The sequence below is a fragment of the Garra rufa genome, chromosome 25, assembly GCF_049309525.1.
Source record: "Garra rufa chromosome 25, GarRuf1.0, whole genome shotgun sequence".
NCBI classification, from domain to species: domain Eukaryota; kingdom Metazoa; phylum Chordata; class Actinopteri; order Cypriniformes; family Cyprinidae; genus Garra; species Garra rufa.
The window spans coordinates 2,905,699-2,924,019 of record NC_133385.1 but is presented as its reverse complement, the minus strand read 5'-3'; positions in this window follow the sequence as shown (position 1 = coordinate 2,924,019).

Genomic DNA, 18,321 nt, shown 5'->3' with positions numbered 1-18,321 from the left:
GATTAACAAGTTGCTAGCATGTTTCTAGCATGTTTAGCAAGTTGCTAACATGTTTCTAGCATGATTAGTATGTAATTTGCATGTCATTAACATGACTGAGAAGTTGTTAACATGTTTCTAACTTGAATAACACATTATTTGCACGTCATTAGCATGTTTCTAGCATTATTAGCAAGTTGTTAGCATGTTGCTAGCATGTTTCTAGCATAATTAACATGCTACTTGCATTATTGACATGTCATTAGCAAGTTGTTAACATGTTTCTAACACGACTGACATATTACTAGCATGTCATTAGCATGTTTCTAGCATTATTAACAACTTGCTAGCACGTTTCTATCATTATTAGCAAGTTGCTAGCATGTTTCTAACAAGATTAGCAAGTTGCTAACATGTTTCGAGTATTATACGCAAGGTGTTAGCATGTTTCTAGCATTATTAGCAAGTTGCTAGCATGTTTCTAACATTAGCAAGTTGGTAACATGTTTCTAGCATGATTAACATGTTATTACCATGATTAGCATGTTTCTATCATTATTAGCAAGGTGTTAACATGTTGCTAGCATGATTAACAAGTTATTAGCATGTCATTAACATGATTAGCAAGTTACCAGCATGTTTCTAACATTATTAGCAAGTTGCTAGCATGTTTCTAACATTAGCCAGTTGCTAGCATGTTTCTAACACTAGCAAGTTGCTAACATGTTTCTAACTTTATTAGCAAGGTGTTAGCATGTTTCTAACATAATGTTACTTACATTACTAGCATGTTATTAGCAAGTTGCTAACATGTTTCTAGCATGATTAACATGTTATTACCATGATTAGCATGTTTCTATCATTATTAGCAAGGTGTTAACATGTTGCTAGCATGATTAACAAGTTATTAGCATGTTATTAACATGATTAGCAAGTTACCAGCATGTTTCTAACATTATTAGCAAGTTGCTAGCATGTTTCTAACATTAGCCAGTTGCTAGCATGTTTCTAACACTAGCAAGTTGCTAACATGTTTCTAACTTTATTAGCAAGGTGTTAGCATGTTTCTAACATAATGTTACTTACATTACTAGCATGTTATTAGCAAGTTGCTAACATGTTTCTAGCATGATTAACATGTTATTACCATGATTAGCATGTTTCTAGCATTATTAGCAAGTTGCTAGCATGTTTCTAACATTAGCAAGTTGCTAGCATGTTTCTAACATTAGCAAGTTGCTAACATGTTTCTAACATTAGCAAGTTGCTAACATGTTTCTAGCATTATTAGCAAGGTGTTAGCAAGTTGCTAACATGTTTCTAGCATTTTTAGCAAGGTGTTAGCAAGTTGCTAACATGTTTCTAGTATGATTAACGAGTTACTAGCATGTTTCTAGCATGATTAGCCAGTTACTAGCATGTTTAAGCTAACCTAAATAGTAAATATTACAAAAATAAATTATTGTTTTTTTAAATGCATGTAATTTATAATTTATTCAGGTCTGATTAATTGAGCAAAATAAAATGTAATAAAATGTATGAAATGCAATGCAATAAAATAAAATAAAAAAACTACAATTCTTATTATTTTAAATGTACACTCAGTTAGATGATCAAATGCACAAACAGATAAACCTATAAACAAGCAAAACGCAGGAAGATGTGCGTAACACAGTGGACACATAACTAGAAAAACAAACAAAGCCACAGGTAAGCAAAGACTATTTTGTCTGTTTCCGATCTTTTCAATTCGTATTAGGCTTGGTCTTGTCTGATGGTGCATAAAATATCTCCATTTCCATTTATGGACATGTTGACCTTTCATTTCCCCAGCGGTTGCGTTTGCAGACTGTGTCGCTCCGCTAATGCCGTCTTACGAGGTGATCAGCGAGTGCGCTAATTAAACGGCTTACTATGACCTTCTCCTCTACCTGAAACATCATCATTATCTCCCGTCTCTCCCTCCATCCTCAGCTCTAAACTTCACTCTGACGGCCTCCACCCAGCCCAAACTCCTGTTCCTGTACGTTACAATAGGACATGAATATTCAGCGGCTCATGAATATTCAGCAGAGGTGTGCGGAGGTCACTCGGGAAACTGTGTGAAAGTGTTTCAGAGACACAGACATCAGTCAGACGCTGTGAAAAACACCTACAGTTTCCCAAACTCAAATGGCTAATGGCTAAAAGCGGCATTATATTCAGTCACTGATGTTTCATAAATATTAAAAGAAAAGTTTGTGGGAGACTCCCAAAACCAAACTGAATTTCATTTGTGAAACATAAAAAGAGAGCATTTCTGTTTATGCCAGTTTTATTTTAGCACTGAATTAATATGATAGTTTTAATATATTATTAGGTTGGCTTCAGAAAGCCCAGCTCTTTAGATTGATCTCACTTAGTTTGCTCTATCTTTTCACACTTACACTGAGGGAATGTTCAAATGATCAACACTATTCAAACTCCAACTGTCAAAATTCAAACTCCAACGGTCAAAATTCAAATTTAAACTGCCAGAAACCCTTGAGACTCAATCAAACTGCCCTTCTATCAACTATTTCTAAACTATTTAACTATCTAGCCTAGCCTAGCAACTACAATCATGCTAGTAACATGCTAATCATGGTAGCAACAAGTTAATTATGCCAGCAACATGCTAGTAGCTTGCTAATCATGCTCGAAACAGGCTAACAACTTGCTAGTCAGGCTAGAAACATGTTGGAAACGTGCTAGCAACTTGCTAGTCAGCCTAGAAACATGCTAGCAAATTGCTAACATGTGTCAAGGTTGGAAACATGTTAGCAACTTGCTAATATGTTGAAACATTCTAGCAACTTGCTATTCGTGATAGAAATATGTTAGAAATGGACTAGCAGCTTGTTAATACTAGAAACATGCTAGCAACTTACTAATCATGTTAGAAACAAGCTAATGACATGTTAGTAGCTTGTTAATCATGCTAGAAACATGTTAGTAACTTGCTAATCATGCTAGAACATGCTAATAACATTTTAACAACTTTTGCTAATCATGTTGAAACATGCTAGCAACTTACTAACCATGATAGAAACATGTTAGAAATGGGCTAGCAACTTGCTAATACTAGAAACATGCTAGCAACTTATTAATCATGTTAGAAATGTGCTAGCAACTTGCTAATACTAGAAACATGCTAGCAACTTACTAATCATGTTAGAAACATGTTAAAAATGGGCTAGCAACTTGCTAATACTAGAAACATGCTAGCAACTTACTAATCATGTTAGAAACATGTTAAAAATGGGCTAGCAACTTGCTAATACTAGAAACATGCTAGCAACTTACTATTACTAGAAACATGCTAGCAACTTACTAATCATGATAGAAACATGTTAGAAATGTGCTAGCAACTTGCTAATACTAGAAACATGCTAGCAACTTATTAATCATGTTAGAAATGTGCTAGCAACTTGCTAATACTAGAAACATGCTAGCAACTTACTAATCATGTTAGAAACATGTTAAAAATGGGCTAGCAACTTGCTAATACTAGAAACATGCTAGCAACTTACTATTACTAGAAACATGCTAGCAACTTACTAATCATGACAGAAACATGTTTGAAATGTGCTAGCAACTTGTTAATACTAGAAATGCTAGTTGCAAGCTAATCGTGCTAGAAACATGCTAACAACTTGCTAATCATGCTAGAAACATGCTAATAACATGTTAGCAACTTTTGCTAATCATGTTGAAACATGCTAGCAAATTACTAATCATGATAGAAACATGTTAGAAATGGGCTAGCAACTTGCTAATACTAGAAACAAGCTAGTAACTTGCTTATCATATTAGAAACATGCTAGCAACTTACTAATCATGACAGAAACATGTTTGAAAAGTGCTAGCAACTTGTTAATACTAGAAATGCTAGTAGCTTGCTAATCGTGCAAGAAACAAGCTAATAACTTGCTAATCATGCAAGAAACATGCTAATAACATGTTAGCAACTTTTGCTAATCATGTTGAAACATGCTAGCAACTTACTAATCATGATACAAACATGTTAGAAATGGGCTAGCAACTTGCTAATACTAGAAAAACGCTAGCAACTTACTAATCATGTTAGAAACATGATAGCAACTTGCCAATCATGATAGAAACATGTTAGAAATGGGCTAGTAACTTGCTAATACTATAAACATGCTAGCAACTTATTAATCATGATATAAACATGTTAGAAATGGGCTAGCAACTTAATACTAGAAATGCTAGTAGCTTGCTAATCGTGCTAGAAACATGCTAATAACATGTTAGCAACTTTTGCTAATCATGTTGAAACATGCTAGCAACTTACTAATCATGATAGAAACATGTTAGAAATGGGCTAGCAACTTGCTAATACTAGAAATGCTAGTAGCTTGCTAATCGTGCTAGAAACATGCTAATAACTTGCTAATCATGCTAGAAACATGCTAACATGTTAGCAACTTTTGCTAATCATGTTGAAACATGCTAGCAACTTATTAATCATGATAGAAACATGTTAGAAATGTGCTAGCAACTTGTTAATACTAGAAATGCTAGTAGCTTGCTAATCGTGCTAGAAACATGCTAATAACATGTTAGCAACTTTTGCTAATCATGTTGAAACAAGCTAGCAACTTACTAATCATGTTTCGGAATGTTCAGAATCTTCTCATAATGTCTGGAAAATGATCAAATGGAATGATTTAAACATTTTGAAACATGAAAAAAAAACTGGACGTTCAGAAAAATCCTTCAGATCCCACAAATTCTTTGGTTTTCTTTGGTTTAATTTCAGCACTGATAACAAAACAGCATATTAGAATGATTTCTGAAAGATCATGTGACACTGAAGACTGGAGTGATGATGCTGAAAATCCAGCTTTTACATTTTAAAATATATTCAAATAGAAAACAGCTATTTGAAATTGTAATAATATTTCAGAATGTTACTGATTTTACTGGATTTTTTTATCAAATAAATGCAGGCTTGGTGAGGAAAAGTGACTCCATTGAAAAACATTACAAATCTTTCTGATCCTCAACTTTTAAACGGCAGTGTATAAACATAATAATGTCAGAAATAGTATGCTATTCCAAATTCAGTCACTCTCAATAGACTGAGAATTTTTTACTGACTATAACTTTATTTTAACGACTACAGGTCCTCCTGTGTTCAACAAATTCACAGAGTTGTGTCTCATTAAGCAGCACTACACATTAGTATTAATTTTTTATTATAATGGGTAAAGGTCGACAGCTACAAAGACAAGAGAATTAAAACAGTGCAAAAAAAAGGCGTAAGGCAAGTTTTGAAATGTTACTACTTGTTTCTGAATGTTCAGAACTGTTTAATGTTTTGCAACAATGATGAAACAATGTTTTAAACATTTTAAAAACTGGATGTTTAGAGAACATTCAGAAAATAGATTAAAAAAAAGTTTGTCAAGACAAACTTTAGGTTGGCTTGAGAAAGCTTAGCTTGGAAGTTTAAAGCAGCTGTACAGTAAAAGCTTAAAGTTTTGAGCTTTATATAGATAGATTAGATGATTAGCATGTTGCTAGCATGATTAGAATGTAGTTAGCATGATTCTAACATTTTTCTAACAAATTGCTAGCATGTTTCTAGCATAATTACCAAGTTATTAGCATGTCATTAACACGTTTTCAGCATTATTGGTAAGTTGCTAGCATGTTTCTAGGCTGACTAGCAAGTTGCTAGCACATATTTTACATGTTTCTAACATGATTAGCAAGTTGCTAGCATGTTTCTAACATGTTTCTAGCCTGACTAGCAAGTTGCTAGCAAGTTTCTAGCATGATTAGCAAGTTACTATCATGTAATTACAAATGAACTTATTAGCAATTTGCTAGCATGTTTCTAGCATGATTAGCAAGTTGCTAGCACATATTTAACATGTTTCTAACATGATTAGTAAGTTACTAGCATGTTTCTAACATGTTTAGCAAGTTATTAACATGTTTCTAACATGATTAGCAATTTGCTAGCATGTTTCTAACATTAACAAGTTGCTAGCACGCTTCTAACATGTTTCTAACATGATTAGCAAATTTGCTAGCATGTTTATAACATGATTAGCAAGTTATTAGCATGCTTCTAACGTGGTTAGCAAGTTACTAGCATGTTTCTAACATGATTAGCAAGTTGCTAGCATGTTTCTAGGCTGACTAGCAAGTTTCTAACATGTTTCTAGCATGATTAGCACATTGTTTAATTATCATTAGGATGACTGACACGTTACTAGCATGTTTCTAGCATGATTAGCAAGTTACTACCATGATTTGAAAATGCTAGTGTAGATGAGGATGGTGTAAACAGGGCCTAAGAAGAAGAATAAAAAGCTTAAGTAGCAGATCAGTAGCCAACCTAATAACGTTTTCATAACTTAACGGAAGCGTTAACAAAACGTTCTTTAGACCATATTTTGTTAGTATGCAAATAAAGCTGTATATACTCAACTATATAGACTTAGTCTTGTTGTTGACATCAAGCCTTTATTTAAAATCATGTGTTTATAGATATTTATGAACTCAACCTGCAGGAAAACTCACTCTCATCTCATCAGAGCTGTAAAAGAAGCTCCTCAAGGTCCATCTTTAAAGAAAGATCAGACTCCTTGACCACGACTGAACACGCCATTAAATGTTTAGTCAATAAAGGAGATACTAAAGCTGAAGGTTTTATTGCCTGCTTCTTTACGCACATAAACCCAAGTCCTTAAGTCTTATATGCGTTATATAAGAAGCCCTGGCTTGCAGATCCTCGTCCCACACCTACAACAGCACCTGATCTTCACCTGCGTCCTGCTTAAATCACTCCTGGACTCCATCTTCAAGAGCTCAGAGGTCAGAGGTCATCTGAGAGGTGGGCTGATGTATCTTCTGTCCTCCAGCAGGAAACACTGAATGCTGCTCAAAACACAAGAGGAATGAAGTCTTTTGCATGCAATTCAGTCACAAGCATCAGATCTAAGACTCAAAATATTGTGTGCAAATGAGACTCACCCCAGCGCTTCAGTGACATCAACATCAATACTAAGTGTTTCTTTTTCCTTCCTAATGAAAACAAGGGTTTGGTTTTGATTATTCAACTAGATAAAAAAAGTGTGTCAAGACAAACTTTGAAGTTGGCTTGAGAAAACTGGACCTGGAAGTTTAAAAAAGTTTAAGAAGATTTCCAAGTTTCAAAAGTTTTATGTTTGAGGGTTTTCAGTCTGAAATAGTTTGAAGTTTAAAGCAGTTTTAAAAGCTTAATGTTTGATAGATAGATAGCTATATAGATATAGATAGATAACAAGTTTCTAGAATGACTAGCATGTTGTTAGCATGTTTTTAATAAGATTAGCAAGTTGCTTACATGTTTGTAGGATGCTTAGCAAGTTTCTAACATGATTAACAAGTTGATAACATGATTATAGCATGATTACCAAGTTGCTAGCATGTTTTTAGCATTATTAGCATTTTACTAGTATGTTGTTGACATGGTTCTAACATGATTAACAAGTTGATGACATGATTATAGCATGATTACCAGGTTGCTAGCATGATTCTAACATGATTACCAATTTGCTAACATGTTTTTAACATGATTAGCAAGTAGCTAGCATGTTTCTAACATTTAGTTAACATTATTAGCTAGTTGCTAACATGTTTCTAACATAAACAAGTTGCTTTCATGATTATAGCATGATTACCAAGTTGCCAGCATGTTTCTAGCATGATTAACAAGCTGATAGCATGATTATAACATGATTAGCACGTTGTTAGCATGATTAACAAGTTGTTAGCCTGTTTCAAGCATGATTACCAAGTTGCTAGCATGTTTCTAGCATGAATAAAAAGTTGTTAACATGATTATAGCATGATTACCAAGTCGCTAGCATGTTTCTAGCATGAATAAAAAGTTGTTAACATGATTATAGCATGATTACCAAGTCGCTAGCATGTTTCTAGCATGATTAACAAGTTGATAGCATGATTATAACATAAGAACATTGTTAGCATGATTAGCAAGTTGTTAGCCTGTTTCAAGCAAGATTACCAAGTTGATAGCATGTTTCTAGCATGAATAACAAGTTGATAACGTGATAATAGCATGATTATCAAGTTGCTAGCATGATTATAACATAAGAACATTGTTAGCATGATTAGCAAGTTGTTAGCCTGTTTCAAGCAAGATTACCAAGTTGATAGCATGTTTCTAGCATGAATAACAAGTTGATAACGTGATAATAGCATGATTATCAAGTTGCTAGCATGTTTCTAACATTTAGTTAACATTATTAGCTAGTTGCTAACATGTTTCTAACATAAACAAGTTGCTAACATGATTATAGCATGATTACCAAGTTGCCAGCATGTTTCTAGCATGATTAACAAGCTGATAGCATGATTATAACATGATTAGCACGTTGTTAGCATGATTAACAAGTTGTTAGCCTGTTTCAAGCATGATTACCAAGTTGCTAGCATGTTTCTAGCATGAATAAAAAGTTGTTAACATGATTATAGCATGATTACCAAGTCGCTAGCATGTTTCTAGCATGATTAACAAGTTGATAGCATGATTATAACATAAGAACATTGTTAGCATTATTAGCAAGTTGTTAGCCTGTTTCTAGCATGATTAACAAGTTGATAGCATGATTATAACATAAGAACATTGTTAGCATGATTAGCAAGTTGATAGCATGTTTCTAGCATGAATAACAAGTTGATAACATGATAATAGCAGTCTGAATAATCAGTCTGAAATAGTTTGAAGTTTAAAGCAGTTTTAAAAGCTTAATGTTTGATAGATAGATAGCTATATAGATTATCAATGATTATCAAGTTGCTAGCATGTTTCTAGCATTATTAGCATGTTACTAACATGTTGTTGGATTGATTCTAACATGATTAAAAAGTTGGTAGCACGTTTCTAACATGATTACCAAGTTGCTAGCATGATTCTAACATGATTACCAAGTTGCTAGCCTGTTTCAAGCATGATTACCAAGTTGCTAGCATGATTCTAACATGATTACCAACTTGCTAGCATGTTTTTAACATGATTAACAAGTAGGTAGCATGTTTCTAGCATTTAGTTAACATTATTACTAGTTGGTAACATGTTTCTAACATGATTACCAAGTTGCTAGCATGTTTCTAGCATTAATAACAAGTTGATAACATGATTATATCATGATTACCAAGTCGCTAGCATGTTTCTAGCATTATTAGCATGTTACTAATATGTTGTTGACATGGTTCTAACATGTTTAGCAAGTTGCTAGCCTATTTCGAGCATGATTACCAGGTTGCTAGCATGATTCTAACATGACTACCAATTTGCTAACATGTTTTTAACATGATTACTATCAAGTAGCTAGCATGTTTCTAACATTTAGTAAGCATTATTAGCTAGTTGCTAACATGTTTGTTGAATAACAAGTTGATAACATGATTATAGCATGATTACCAAGTCGCTAGCATGTTTCTAGCATGATTAGCAAGTTGATAGTATGATTATAACATGATTAGCACGTTGTTAGCATGATTACCAAGTTGCTAGCCTGTTTCAAGTATGATTACCAAGTTGCTAGCATGTTTCTAGCATGAATAAGTTGACATGATAATAGCATGATTACCAAGTTACTAGCATGTTTCTAGCATTATTAGCATGTTGTTTGCATGATTCAAACATGATTAAAAAGTTGGTAGCCTGTTTCGGGCATGATTACCAAGTTGCTAGCATGATTCTAACATGATTAGCAAGTTGGTAGCACATGATTAGCAAGTAGCTAGCATGTTTATAGCATTTAGTTAACATTATTAACTAGTTGCTAACATGTTTCTAGCATGATTACCAAGTTGATAGCATGGTTATAACATGATTAACACTTTGTTAGCATGATTAGCAAGTTGCTAGCCTGTTTCGAGCATGATTACCAAGTTAGCATGTTTCTAACATTTTGTTAGCATAATTAGCCAGTTGCTAGCCTGTTTCAAGCATGATTAACAAGTTGCTAGCATGATTAGCATGCTGTTAAAAATGATTGACAGTTAGTTTGAATGGATTATAAATTTAAATGATAGAAGGGCAGTTTGATTGAGTCTCAAGGGATTCTGGGAGTTTTGTCAGTTGGAGTTTGAATTTTGACAGTTGGAGTTTGAATAGTGTTGGCTCAGTTGAACATTCCTCAATGTAAGTCAATGGGATTTTCCCCAGTTTTAATCGTCATTTTTAGGAAAACCGTAAGTCCGATCAGTTAGAAAAGATCCAGCAACTGGAGTCAGATCAGTCTGAAGATCTGGGCTGAGTTTGGAGTTTGTAGAGTAAAGTTCTCAGAAGAATAATAATAACTGTAAGTTTAAATAGCATTTCAGTTGTCTTGAGAATTCCAGTTTATCGATCTGCCAAGAATAATAGTCTGCTAATGCAGTTGATGCTGATAAAAAGCTTTCACAGTGGATTACATTCATGTTCTGCTTGTTTCTGTAAAAAGAGAGAAAGATCTGCTGATAGGCCGATTCTGTGGATTATGCGCTCCACGTTTGGGACGGAGTCCAACAGACGCTCCCTTCGCCGCTGCGCTTGATCAAGAACTGATGCTGGAGTCGAGGTCCACAAGACGATGGTGTGCGGCTCGGAGGAACGGGATGCAGTTTACGAGAGCGTTTCAGATGAAAATGGAGATTTATTCATCATTTAATCTCCCTCGGGTCGCTCCACATCTATTGGACTAGTGTTCTAGCTCTTAGAAACACAATTAAAGAATATTATGGCTGCTCTTTTCCATCTAATGAAAGTCGAAAGTGCTTTTAAATGCCAAAAACCACCATTTTGGGTGAACAAATGATTTCATTTTAACAGAGATGCACTGAGACAGCAAACTTTAACTTTTCCAATATGCTAGATCAGGGCTTTTGGATCTAGAGTTCATGGAAAAACAGTGTTAAAAAAATCAGAATAAGCAAACAAATTAAGATGAAAAAAAAGTAAAAAAATAAAATTTGGATTAAACAATTCTGATCAGCAAAGAAATACATACATAAAATTAGATAAAACAGAACAAAAGTAAACAAGCAAGTAAAACAAATTAAAATAAACTGCAATACAATAAATAAGATTAAAGATACATCAAAATAATAATAAAAAATAGAATAAAATCACATAAATGCATATAAAAAATACATTAAAATTAATAAAAAAAGAATAAAATGGGCAAATAAATGATTGAATACATAAATAAAAATTAGATAAAATAGAACAAAAGTAAATAAGCGAGTAAAACAAATTAAAATAAACTGCAATAAAATAAGATTAAAGATACATCAAAATAAAAATAAAAAATAGAATAAAATAAATAATCACATAAATACATATAAAAAGGTACATTAAAATTAATAAAAAAAGAATAAAATAGGCAAATAAATGAGTGAATACATAAAAATGAGATCAAATAGAACAAAAGTAAACAAGCGAGTAAAAAAAATAAAATAAACTGCAATAAAATAAGATTAAAGATACATCAAAATAAAAATAAAAAATAGAATAAAATAAATAATCACATAAATACATATAAAAAGGTACATTAAAATTAATTAAAAAATAGAATAAAATAGGCAAATAAATTAGTAACTACATAAATAAAAATTAGATAAAATAGAACAAAAGTAAATAAACGAGTAAAACTAATTAACATACTACAATAATAAATAATATATGCATAGATTAGTTAATAAACAATAGAATAAAATAAATAATGACAAATGCATACAAAAAGATACATTAAAATGAATTTAAAAAGAATAAAATATGCAAATAAATGAGTGAATACATAAATAAAATTTTGATAAAATAGAACGAAAGTAAATAAGCGAGTAAAACAAATTAAAATAAACTGCAATAAAATAAATAAGCAAATAAATGCATAGGGTACAGTCAATAAAACATAGAATAAATAAATAAATAATCACAAATACATACAAAAAGATACATTAAAATAAAAAAAATGGGCAAATAAATTAGTAAATACATACATACATAAAAATGAGATAAAATAGAACAAAAGCAAATAAAATTAAATAAAAAAATTATAATAAATACATTAAAATAGATTAAATGAAAATGCAATAAAAGAGTAAATACATACTGTACATACACAGGTTAAAATAAATAAATAAAATAAAAATACATTAAAATGAATAAAATCAGAAAAAGATAAGTAAATAAATACATTAAAATTATTTAAAAAATAAAAATAAAATAAAAATACATTAAAATAAATAAAATTATTAAAATCAGAAAAAGAGGAGTAAATAAATACATTAAAATTATTTAAAAAAATAAAAATAAAATATGCAAATAAATGAGTAAATACATACAATTTTGATAAAACAGAACGAAAGTAAATAAGCGAGTAAAACAAATTAAAATAAACTGCAATAAAATAAATAAGCAAATAAATGCATAGAGTACAGTCAATAAAAAAATAGAATAAATAATCACAAATACATACAAAAAGATACATTAAAATAAAAAAAATGGGCAAATAAATTAGTAAATACATACATACATAAAAATGAGATAAAATGGAACAAAAAGCAAATAACATTAAATAAAAAAATATAATAAATACATTAAAATAGATTAGATAGAGAAAATACATACTGTACATACACAGGTTAAAATAAATAAAAATAAAATAAAAATACATTAAAATGAATAAAATCAGAAAAAGAAGAGTAAATAAATACATTAAAATTATTTAAAAAATAAAAATAAAATAATTAAAATCAGAAAAAGATGAGTAAATAAATTAAAATTATATAAAAAAATAAAAATAAAGCAAATAAATAAATAAATGCAATTTTGATTAAAATAGATCACAATGAGCAAAAAAAGTAAATAAAAAAATTAGAAAATACATAAATAAAATAATGCGAGTAAAAACTTAATGTAGCTTAATAATAAAAAAAATGTGCATAACATTATGAGACATTTATAACCTAAATTTTAGCTTGTTTGGTGTCTCTAAACATTGAAAGCCCATCGGCTCATCTAAAAGACTCTTGAAGGTGGTGAATGTTTGTGATGTGACTGTAATTTCTGTAGTGTGGGACCTCAGCGAGCTCAGAAACACAATGTGGAGCTGCCTCCGGAGTCGGGGCCGGATTTGGCACAGGAGCCATATGTGCTCAGCGTGCTTCAGCGGCCTCTCGCTGGACGTGGCTCTCGGCCAGCGGCGGGATAGAGGAGTCCCAGCGTGCAGCGGCCCGATTCCAGCTGGCTCCTAAATGACCAATTTACTATCAGAGAGAACAACCCTCCGCGACAGATGCTACGACCTGCGGGAGCTCATATTACTACTTCTGCTCGCTATTAACCGCCGCGCACATTCACATTATCTTCACTGACAATGTCAGCATACGCTTGGGTTCCAGTCAGCTACGTTTTCGAGGGATTCCATTGGCTGCAGATTTGACTGACAGCGCTAAGCCCCGCCCCTCCAGCTCAAAGTCATAATTTATTTCCTTGAAGTTCTTACTTTAAAAGTGCAGCAGAAAAGCATTTGATGTCGACTCTAAACTCAGTAATGATCAAAGTTTCTTTTTTTAATTTATAACAAACAAACAAACAAACTGGCTCTTGAAGTGTCAAAACTAATGGATTTGAATGAAAATGAGTACATTTTTGGTAGTTAAGACCAGGAATGATGTCGGTTAAAAGATCTACTACAGAGAAAGTAAAAATTAAATTAAATTAAATTAAATCAAAATAAAATAAGCAAGTTTAGCATTTTGTATATGGAAAATAATTAAATTGAAAGTAAAAAAAAAAATGAAATGAAAAACAAATACATTACAATACACAAAAAAAATGAATAAAATAATTTTATACTATTTATTAAGTAAATATTTAATTAAATAAAATAAGCAAGTTTAGCATTTGATATATGGAAAATAATTAAATTGAAAGTAAAAAAATGAAATAAAAAAAAATACATTACAATACACTAAAAAAAATGAATAAAATAATTTTATACTATTTATTAAGTAAATAATTAATTAAATAAAATAAGCAAGTTTAGCATTTTGTATATGGAATATAATTAAATTGAAAGTAAAAAAAAAATGAAATGAAAAAATAAATACAATACACTAAAAAATGAATAAAATAATTTTATACTATTTAAGTAAATAATTAATTAAATAAAATAAAATAAGCAAGTTTAGCATTTTGTATATGGAAAATAATTAAATTGAAAATAAAAAAAATGAAATGAAAAAATAAATACATTACAATACACAAAAAAAATGAATAAAATAATTTTATACTATTTATTAAGTAAATAATTAATTAAATAAAATAAAATAAGCAAGTTTAGCATTTGATATACGGAAAATAATTAAATTGAAAGTAAAAAAAAAAATGAAATGAAAAAATACATACATTACAATACACAAAAAAATGAATAAAATAATTTTATACTATTTATTAAGTAAATAATTTAATAAAATAAAATAAGCAAGTTTAGCATTTGATATATGGCAAATAATTAAACTTTTGTGGGGGTTAAAACTAAAGGACTTGAAAAAAAAAATGAATTGATTTTGGGAAGTTATGACCAGGTGTCACAAGGAGGAGTCAGAGACGTGCGGATCCATTTGCAAGGCTTTATTAGAATAGTCAACAAGCAGGAGTAAACGCCAGGAAACAGGAACAACGTAGGTAATCCGGGAAACAGTTCAATAATCAAGCAGTGGTCGCAAATGGCAGGCAGCAGGAATCAATAACGGGGTACACAGTCCAGAGTCATACACAGATAATCCAACAATGGCAGGAAGCAGGAATCAATAACGGGGTACACAGTCCAGAGTCATACACAGGCAATCCAATCCAGAGAAACACGCTTAGAATAATGACCATGGGAACAATTAGACTTCGCAAGGTGGCTGTGTGTGAGAGTGGCTTAAATACATGTGGGTAAATGATAAACAGGTGTATGCAGCAATCAGTTCTGTGGGAAATGAGGAACAGATGTGTGCAGTGATTGGTGCAGTGGCTTATGGGGATTGTAGTCCATGAAGTGTGGTGCAAGAGTTCATGAAGACAGGGAAGACCAGATACGTTACATAGCCCCTCCGCAAGGAGCGGCTTCCAGACGCTCTAACCACCTTAACAATCTTGAGGGTGGTGGAGCGGAGGCGGAACAGGGGGAGGGATGGAGGGCCAGGTCCATGTAGTGGTACTGGAACCACGAAATGAGGCGGAGCCGACGGAGGGAGAAGCCATGGAGGAGGAAGGGTTGGCTCCTGCATGGGGCCGACCGACGGAGGTAGAGCCGGTGGAGCCCGAGGCGGAACCGGAGAGTCGATGGTCCTGGGCGACACAGAGGATCCGGAGGGCCAAGGCGGAACCCAAGGCTCTGGCGACCCCGGCGGAGATGGAGGTCCGGAGGTACGCAGCGGAGCCGGAGTGACAGAGGATCGAGGCTGTGCCCACGGGAGGGAGGAGGTCCACAGAGCCGGCAGGACGGAGTGACGAGGCGCAGCCGGAGGAGTAGAGTCCAGAGGCGAAGGTGGGGTGACGACTGACCGGGGCGGAGCCGGAGAGACGATGGAGCCCGGAGGAGCTGTTGGGCCGACGGCCGACAACGGAGACGAGGGAGCACAGAGCCGGGGTGGAGCCGCAGGGTCGGAGGACCGAGGTGGAGTCCAGGACTCTGAGACTGGAGGTGATGGTGAGGGGTCCTTCAGTCTGGACACCGATGGCGACTGGCAGTCCCACGGCAAGTCCTCTGCCACGAAGGTGGGATGGGGGTGAGTAGAGGGACTGTCAGGAGACAGAGGTGGCAGGACTGGAGCAGCAGGGAGGGTGGGTGGGAACAGTCCATGCTTGAGCTCCGTGACCAGAACCGGGCAGACAGGAATCTCAGGACGACTGGATGTAACCAGCGGAGTCTCTGGAAGGCTGGGCGGAACCAGCGGAGGCTCTGGAAGGCAGGGCTGAACCAGCGGATTGTCTGGGAGACTGGGCGGAACCCGCGGAGTCTCTGGAAGGCTGGGCGGAACCAGCGGGGTCTCTGGAAGGCTTGGCAGAATCAGCGGAGTGTCTGGAAGGCAGGGATGAACCAGCGGAGTCTCTGGAAGGCTTGGCAGAACCAGCGGAGTCTCTGGAAGACTGGGCGGAACCAGCGGAGTCTCTGGAAGGCTGGGCGGAACCAGCGGAGTCTCTGGAAGGCTGGGCGGAACCAGCGGAGTCTCTGGAAGGCTTGGCAGAACCAGCGGAGTCTCTGGAAGACTGGGCGGAACCAGCGGAGTCTCTGGAAGGCTGGGCGGAACCAGCGGAGTCTCTGGAAGGCTGGGCGGAACCAGCGGAGTCTCTGGAAGGCTTGGCAGAACCAGCGGAGTCTCTGGAAGACTGGGCGGAACCAGCGGAGTCTCTGGAAGGCAGGGCTGAACCAGCGGAGTGTCTGGAAGGCTGGGCGGAACCAGCGGAGTGTCTGGAAGGCAGGGCTGAACCAGCGGAGTGGAGCGGAGCTCTTGTGAAGCGGGCTCTGGACGACGCTCTTGTGAAGCGGGCTCTGGACGACGCTCTTGAGGAGCGGGCTCTGGAGAACTGGACGACCCCAGCGGAGATTCAGGAGGGCTGGGCGTCTCCAGCGGAGACTCTGGAAGAGCAGGCTCTGAGCGAGCGGTCACTGGAGGGCGCTCTGGCGGCGCAGTCACTGGAGGGCGCTCTGGCGGCGCAGTCACTGGAGGGCGCTCTGGCGGCGCAGTCACTGGAGGGCGCTCTGGCGGCGCAGTCACTGGAGGGCGCTCTGGCGGCGCAGTCACTGGAGGGCGCTCTGGCGGCGCAGTCACTGGAGGGCGCTCTGGCGGCGCAGTCACTGGAGGGCGCTCTGGCGGCGCAGTCACTGGAGGGCGCTCTGGCGGCGCAGTCACTGGAGGGCGCTCTGGCGGCGCAGTCACTGGAGGGCGCTCTGGCGGCGCAGTCACTGGAGGGTGCTCTGGCGGCGCAGTCACTGGAGGGCTGGTTGGGAGACCAGCTGCTCGAGCCGACAGCAGCGGTGGGTCCTCCACGCTAGAAATTAGCCTTTGCCACCCCGTGGTAAAGTGTGGCTGCTGTGGTTCTGGGCTAGCAGATCTCTTGTGCTGTGGCTCTTCTAGAACTCTCACAGTAAGCGGAGAGCCGCATAACACCAACGCATAATTCATAAAGTCCTCCACCGAACACTTAAATTCCCCTCCAGGCAACAGCGATTTAATGGGTTCATTGAGTCCAAAGCGGAATAAGTCCCTCAGCCATACTTCATCATAAAAAGGTACTTGAAGTGATAACCTACGAAACTGTAGTACATAATCCTCAATGGAAAGATCTTCCTGTCGGAGGAGCAGAAGTTGGTCGACTGGGTCCATGTTGTGATGCTGGTGGTTGAATAAAGCCGCTGGATCCGGTTGTGGCGAAGTCTTCTGTCACAAGGAGGAGTCAGAGACGTGCGGATCCATTTGCAAGGCTTTATTAGAATAGTCAACAAGCAGGAGTAAACGCCAGGAAACAGGAACAACGTAGGTAATCCGGGAAACAGTTCAATAATCAAGCAGTGGTCGCAAATGGCAGGCAGCAGGAATCAATAACGGGGTACACAGTCCAGAGTCATACACAGATAATCCAACAATGGCAGGAAGCAGGAATCAATAACGGGGTACACAGTCCAGAGTCATACACAGGCAATCCAATCCAGAGAAACACGCTTAGAATAATGACCATGGGAACAATTAGACTTCGCAAGGTGGCTGTGTGTGAGAGTGGCTTAAATACATGTGGGTAAATGATAAACAGGTGTATGCAGCAATCAGTTCTGTGGGAAATGAGGAACAGATGTGTGCAGTGATTGGTGCAGTGGCTTATGGGGATTGTAGTCCATGAAGTGTGGTGCAAGAGTTCATGAAGACAGGGAAGACCAGATACGTTACACCAGGAATGATGTTGGCAAAAAGATCTACAACAGAGAAATAAAATAAGTGAAAAATAAAATAAAATAAGCAAGTTTAGCATTTAGTATATGGAAAATGATTTAATTTTTATGTTTATTTTTAATAAAAAAAACCTGACAGTTAAAGGGTTAAAACTGATGAATTTTACTGAAAATGAATAAATCTTTGGTAGTTATGACTAGGAAGTTAAAAGATCTACAACAGAGAAAGTAAAAATTAAATTAAAATAAAATAAGCAAGTTTAGCATTTTGTATATGGAAAATTATTAAATTGAAAGTAAAAAAAATCAAATCAAATCAAATAAATCCATTAAGATACATGAAAAAAAA